This window comes from Herpailurus yagouaroundi, unplaced genomic scaffold (genome assembly GCF_014898765.1).
Source record: "Herpailurus yagouaroundi ecotype Mexico unplaced genomic scaffold, PumYag 77, whole genome shotgun sequence".
Lineage (NCBI taxonomy): Eukaryota > Metazoa > Chordata > Mammalia > Carnivora > Felidae > Herpailurus > Herpailurus yagouaroundi.
This window is the reverse complement of record NW_024412388.1, coordinates 90,125,947-90,133,029: the sequence shown is the minus strand read 5'-3', so window position 1 is coordinate 90,133,029 and position 7,083 is coordinate 90,125,947. Positions and strand designations below refer to the sequence as shown.

The 7,083-nt window shown below is 35.2% G+C and overlaps 1 long non-coding RNA gene across 1 annotated transcript in view; it reads right to left on the bottom strand.

The window, feature by feature from the left end:
• Positions 1–331: 331 nt before the first annotated feature.
• Positions 332–7,083, bottom strand: part of LOC121018650 (uncharacterized) — a 7,597-nt gene continuing 845 nt past the window's right edge. Inside the window, exons 2-4 of the long non-coding RNA XR_005785263.1 lie at positions 6,532–6,641; positions 1,570–1,644; positions 332–580 (exon numbers count right to left, since the gene is read on the bottom strand). This is a non-coding gene — a long non-coding RNA (uncharacterized LOC121018650). The remainder of the gene's footprint in view (positions 581–1,569; positions 1,645–6,531; positions 6,642–7,083) is intronic.

Here is a 7,083-nt window from a genome sequence, read left to right as displayed (position 1 = left end):
AAATCTTGAAAATTACTGGGAGAGTGAAAAAGAATAATTCATAGCCATGTGATCTTCTATATGGGCTTTCTTGTTATATTTTAATTATTTTTATGTATGTATAAATGTACATATGTATATATTTTTACTTAATTGTTTTAGTGTTAACTGGACAGACTGAATCTGAAATTCACTGATGCTTATTGCATTTAAAATGCCTCTTTATATCTCTAAAAGACAAGGATAGCATGAATAACTGTGACCATGAAAATGTTAAAGCATAGATTCCTGAGATGGTTCTTCCAGGGAAGATATTTAATAGTGTGACACAAAAGGCACCATTACATTCATGTTTCTTGCAAGGGAAAATCTATTTTTAACCAAGACCTAATTGAGATGTATAGGATGGAAAGTAATCACTCCACTGTTTCATCATCAGAAAAACTATGGAAGAACACAGAAGTGAGGTAACATGCAGAGGCAGCTACTGAAAGCAGGGTGGAGCTCAGGGGGTGTTATGGGTGTGTCATTGTCACTGAAGAAGCACAGAGGCGGACATTCTCATCACTGCATCTGAAGCAGAGGGAATCTCTAGGAAGAGCTAAAGAAAATTATACAAATAAATTAACAATGGCTATATTTTAAAAGCTTGATCTTTGAATTCAGAATAGGAGGATGTGACTAAAGTGAACTAACAAAAAAGACATGACACAATAAAGGAACCATTTTAATTTTAAAAATGCAGAAAAAAGTCTAGAAACAAGTTTAAGAGACACCAAAAAATGAGAGTAGAAAAAGACAATAAACTTACTTTTGGCACCACTCTTTAAGTATTGAATTATGTTGAGAATAAATTATAAAATATAAAAACTCAGTACATGTGATATTAATGTGTTATATAGCATTAAGCTTAAGATGGGGGGAAAATTGTATATAATTCTCTTATATGTATGCAATAAATCTCAAGTCTTCCTCTACTTTCTATATGAAAGAGAACTTTCATTATATTGCTACAGATCTCTGGGTCCCTAACCCAGAACATTCATCTTATATAGACCAAAGTTTTAAAATACTGTCTCCAAGTTTGAGATATGATTGAAAAATCATCAGGTTACATTTTGAATACCAGAGGTGTATTTTTTTTATTTTTATTTATTTATTTTTTTGACGTAGAAGGTAATATAATTTTTATTTTTTTATTTTTTTCAATATATGAAATTTATTGTCAAATTGGTTTCCAACCAGAGGTGTATTTTATAGGACTTACCAAAGTATGTGTCATCAGAGTAGGTGCTAAAAGGCTCAGCCTACCAAAAATAAATTCCATTTATCTAACTGTGTTAAATTTTTGCTGCTATAATTATTCTTTATACTTAATGCTACGTATTCATAGGAGAACCTATTTAAAAAGCAACTGTATTATTTTGGAAGAAGAAATTGTAACCCATTAATATCCATTAACATATTTTTCCAGACTATTTTTTTATATTAATTAACTTTAGAAACATTAAGGGACCTGAGGAAATAGATGCCAGGTAGGTATGTATTTATGGGGGTTATTGCAAAAAAGGCAAAATTATATCCACCCACCATACAGAGCAGTGCTTGAAAGTCTTGAATAGCTATGGAGCAAAATGGCAAAACAGATGTCATGGAAGAGATGAACTGAAAAAAGATAAAAGGAAAGAAGAAACAAACACTTGACTAATTTCCCAATTTTTCCTAGGGCTAATTCTTACCTATCACTGTTTTTGGGTACCTCATTCCTTGAGTATTAGTATACAGAGTTATGTGAAATCTGAAAAAAAAAATCACCAACAAAATCATAGAGACAGAGCTCATATTTGCGGTTGCCAGAGGTGGGGACAGGGGGATGGGAGAACTGGTTGAAAATGGTGAATAGGTACAAACTTCCAGTTATAAGATAAATTAATTCTGTGTATGTAATACAGTAAAACATATGACTATAGTTAACAATACTATGTTGTATGTTTGAAAGTTGCTAAGACAGTAGATCTTGAAATTCTTGTCACAAGAAAAAAAACTGTTATGTTAGGTAATCATTTAGCACTATATACCTATATCAAATCATTATGTCATACACCTTAAATTTACACAACATTATATGTCAATTATATTTCAGTAGAGTGGAAAAAAGTAAGATATGTAACACTATCATGTTTTTTAACACCTAACTATCTTAATTCATTTTGATCACCTTTCTACATATGGTGAACACCTGTTACATATTGTCACTTCAAATAATATAAAGTAGTTCAAAACTTGTTACTTTAAAAAACAAAGGTATATAGTCTGGTCCTATGAAAAACTCATTAGAAAGAACACGTACTGTAACTTTTTAAAAGTTATTTCTTATGTGAGACTATGTAGTTTAAACAGATTCATTTTGGAAGTCTTTGTTATATTACTAGTGACAAGGGCTGTTATGCAAAAGAATTGAAGGAATTGAAACAACACAAGTCAAATCTTTCACTCAGTGTTTGGTATGCAAGCCAAGTATATAGGGCAAGGTTATATAGATGTCCTGTCTGACTTCTGAAAACTATTTCAAAAGTTTCTCTCTTTCTGATATGTGAAGACTTGAGAATTTGCTGTCCTGGTGCTTTTGACACTAAACTAAGCCAACATTACAGGGAAGTGAACACATCTTTCATCATTGGTTAAGATTAGCTTAAACTGAATCTACAGGGTATCTGTTATAAATACATAACAGGTCATGGCTGAAAAGAGAATAATTTAACCCATTTTACTCACTTTAGGCTGCCCAACTATAATTAATAAAGATATGTTTGCAAGATTTTGAAACAAATATTAGAAAACCAAAACATCTGACTGAGAGTTAAAGCTGTTTAATAAATGAAAATCCACAATGGGAGCTAAAATAAAAATTGAACTTGGAAAAAATAATATTTAATCTCAGTAGATATTTTCAATTTTATAAAATGAATTAATCAAGCTAATGTCCTTTTTAATGTGTTGGGATTAAATTTACTTTTTTCTTATAATCCTAAAAACAAGATCCTTACTGCTTTCATTAACTTCTAGAATAAATACACTTAGAAGTTTATATGTTGCCATATGATACATATGGCAACACTTATAAAAAGAAGAAAATTATCAAATAATAAAGTTGTACATTAAAAAATATGTATAACAAAAAATCTCAAAATATCTTACTCATTTGAGGTTAAGAAGATGAAATGATATAAAAGAAAAAAGGGTTTCCTTTTTGAGTGTCAGAAACAGTAATCATTTTTAAAATTTCTACTTTAGTAATACATGCATTTGCTTGAGAGCCTTATAACTTGTACTTAAAAATTCTAATCCCATTTAATTTTTATTATAAATCCCCTTGAATTATACCCAAGCTAGTACCTCTGTCAGGCTCCCTTCTTAAATTTCTCACTTGAGGAAACAAGAAAAATAACAACAGAACCCAGTGGTATATACTTTTGGGAAAAACTTGAGTTTTTCTTTCTTTTGAAATGTATTTTTCACACGTTTTACAAAGCCTTGTGAAGTGGCTGTCATTTGAACTGTGTTTCTTTATCCTTTGGTATTGGTGCCTGAAGAAAGAGCTTCAAGAATAAAATGATAAAAAATAAAAGATTCTCCCAAAGATTTGATATCTTTAAATACTCCCAATTCTCTTATGGCTACAAATCGTAGTTCCAATATGTAGTTGCTGTCTTCTACTCTCACAATTGTCTTTAGGTATTGAGATACTGAATGTAAATGCAAAGTTTCCTATTGTGTTCTTAAACCTTTTTTTTCATAGTTTCTACGGACTGTGCCATCCTTTTGCTGCATGATGTAGCAGCTAGCAACATTTTAGAGTTTGTAATTAAATATTAAAATTATATATAATTAATGTATAATGTATAATAATACAATTAAATATTAAAATTAGATATGTTATATGTACATACATAATGTATATACATACATAATGTATATACATATATAATATAAATACATTAAAGTTTTTTTTTTTTTTTTTTTTTTGAGATCAACAGTGAGTAGGGGAGGGGCAGAAAGAGAGGGAGGGAGAGAATCCCAAACAGGGTTAGCACTGTCAGTGTGGGACACGGGGCTCAAACCCACAAACCATGAGATCATGACCTGAGCCAAAATCAGGAGTCAGACGCCCAACCGACTGAGCCACCCAGGCGCCCCTAAAATTATATTTTTTTAATGAAAAGAGACATGTTCCATCATCAGCAGTGCTTATAAAGAACTTGTTATATTTAAATGAGGGAATAATGGTTAATATATTGAAATGTTTTGCTAATCTTCAACCTCAAATTGATAAATTTATCATAGGTAATAGATCACTTGAGAAATACATATTTTAAACATATTATGACATTTAAAACATGTTTGACCAACTCTAGTACCTTAGGAAACAGGTAGGTAAAAACTGGGTGCAGAAATTATTCATAATGGAAGCATGGTATTTAAGTGTGGCAGCATCACTGGGGGTCGGGCACTAGCAGTCTAGTGCCAAGTGGGAATCAAATGTCTCATATGAGCAGTTGCAATGACTAGTTTCTGATTCTGGATACCGATCCCTTTCTCTTTGGGAGTTGCTGTGGTTGACGCTTGTTATTTATTTATTGACTTGGATGAACTTAATTCAGTGAAGTCTATTTTTCCCCACAGTGTGAAACCTTTGATGCCAATCCTCACAGAGGACAGTCTTTTCACACTAACCATGGAATGACAGTGTTTTTTAGCAGAGTGTTGTCTCTTTCCTTGATCTTTCTGTTATGTTGTCTACTTCTGTTGGTATCACATCCAACTGTTAAGACTCCACTAATTGCCAGCTGAGCACTCTACTGTTTTTGACATAATTTGGACTCAGGTTAAAATAGGTGCCTTTGCATGTGTATTTGCATGTGTATTTGCATGTGTATTTGCATGTGTGAGTCCCTCACACAATTTTTCTTCTGACCACAGGGGGAGTCTTTTTAGCTGTCTCTTTTCCTAGTTCTCTTTTGGTACACTAGTAGCTTGTGATTAATTTGTTGCTGTCATGAAACTAGCAGCTTTATCTTCATGGCTTATCGTCAAAATCTACACTTTTTCCCCCCTTTCTTTATAACATCCTTATGCTTGAACTTTCCCAAACTATGTCCCAAAAATACAGTTCCCTGGAGGAGAGTTCTGGTGTTCTCTGTTCTTCTAGCTTGCCTCTTTCTCTGAGCAAAAAAAATCTCTGAGTTTCTGTTCTGGAGCTGAGGGTAGGGACAGTGGCTCACTTCTCTTGGAATGACTGGGTGTTATACAGAGGTGGTTAAGCCTGGTCTTCTCCTCCTGCATCTCTCAAGGTGGAACCTGTACACTGTAAGTGAGCTGGGGTGAGGGAAATTGGGGCCAAAGTATTTGCCCCTGCCACACCTGGGTAAGACGCTCACCCTACAAATTGGGGTAGGGTGGGAGAAAGTGGCCCCCAACTTATCAGCTGCAGTTGACTGAAGTTCACCCTGTGCAATTTCATCCTTCTGCAGTTAGCCAATGGTGGGGAAGGATGGAAAATGTCTGACTGTCTCAGAGAGATACCACAGCCCTTAACTAGGAGCTGGGAGAACATAGGCCCCAAGGGCTATGAGGTCTAGTAGATTTTTTTTTTTTTTTGAAAACAGTTTCTTCATTTTCTCCATGTTCTTAGGAAAATTTGCAGAAACTTTACAAGGTCACTTATTTTGTAATTTTTATCTGTTATGGTTATTCTGCTAAGATAAAGGCCATAGAGCTCCTCACACAGTTGTTCTGGAGTAGAGCTCCCTCCAAAGCCATTTTTATCACAGGACACTAATTATTTGTAATTCTGAAAAATACCACAAAGTTTGAAAGAGTTTCTAAGTTTTATAACAAAAATTTAAATGCTCAAAAATATGGCTCAAATTATAGTATATTTTTTGACATGGCACATTTTGAACGCATAGTATAAACATATATGAGTGTGCTTATCAAGGAAAAAAGAAATATAATCTTTCAGTTAATCAGTGAGGCATCTGACAGGCATTTCTATTGCTTCAAATTCATTTCTGAAATGAACTACTTGCACCAAAATCTTGATATTTTTAGTATGGGCTTTGAAAATATTGATGTTAATATTAAAAAAAAAAAAAAACACCACCTGTTGGGATTATGATAGTAGTCCTATATGAGGGAAATGGTCTTCTATAACATTCTTGTTATTTTCCACATGTTGATTTGACTTAGTTTATCACAGGTACTTTCTCTAGAATTGTATCACCCTGAAGTAGTTCAACATGCCATCCCCAAATATGCCCCTATGATAGGTTGGTAATTTGGAGCTAAACACACTTGAAAAGCAGTAAATGCAGGAAGAGCCTTTCTCTGAACTCCCCTGATCTGCCTGAAAACCAGATGCTCCAAAGGGAACTCAATTGTCTGAAATCCCCTCCCCAAGAGTATCATCTAGCCAGATGAACCCCTTCTCTCAGGAGAGGGGACTAGAAGCGCACACAGCACCCAGACAAACTTAGTCACAAACCATCATACCTTCCATCTGCTGGAGAAGTTCAGGGCAGCTATTCTTGACAAAGGTCCATATGTGAGAGGAGCAGAAAAATTTGAACCCAAGAGTCCCTCACACAGATGTACTTGTCTGCCTAGGATTTCAGGGGAAGTTAGGGTTTAGTTTCCTTTTCAAAGCTGCCTGACCGAAAGGTGTTGGGGAGGGGTTTGAGGAGCAGTCCAAAGCGGGAGGCCTCAACACAGTCCTCCAGAACGGCCCCTCCCACCCTGCAGCGTCCAGGGCTCAGGGGAAGGACTTCCCCATATATTCTGCGCGGTACGGAGTTGCTTCTTAATGCCATTATTTTGGGTGTGTGTGACAGGAGAGGAAAGTGGCTGTCTGGCCTCTTCCTCCTTTTCCCATTCCCCCAAAAGGGAGCCCCAAGCTGGCCCTCCCCTGTCTGGCACACAGAGCCACCGCTGATTCCTCCCTTCACCCCTCTGGGCGCTCCAATGCCGCACTGCCACCTGTCCCCCACTCTCCTTACAGGCTCCTGTCCACCCAGCTTAATAAAATGGTTTGGAAGAAAGAAAGAA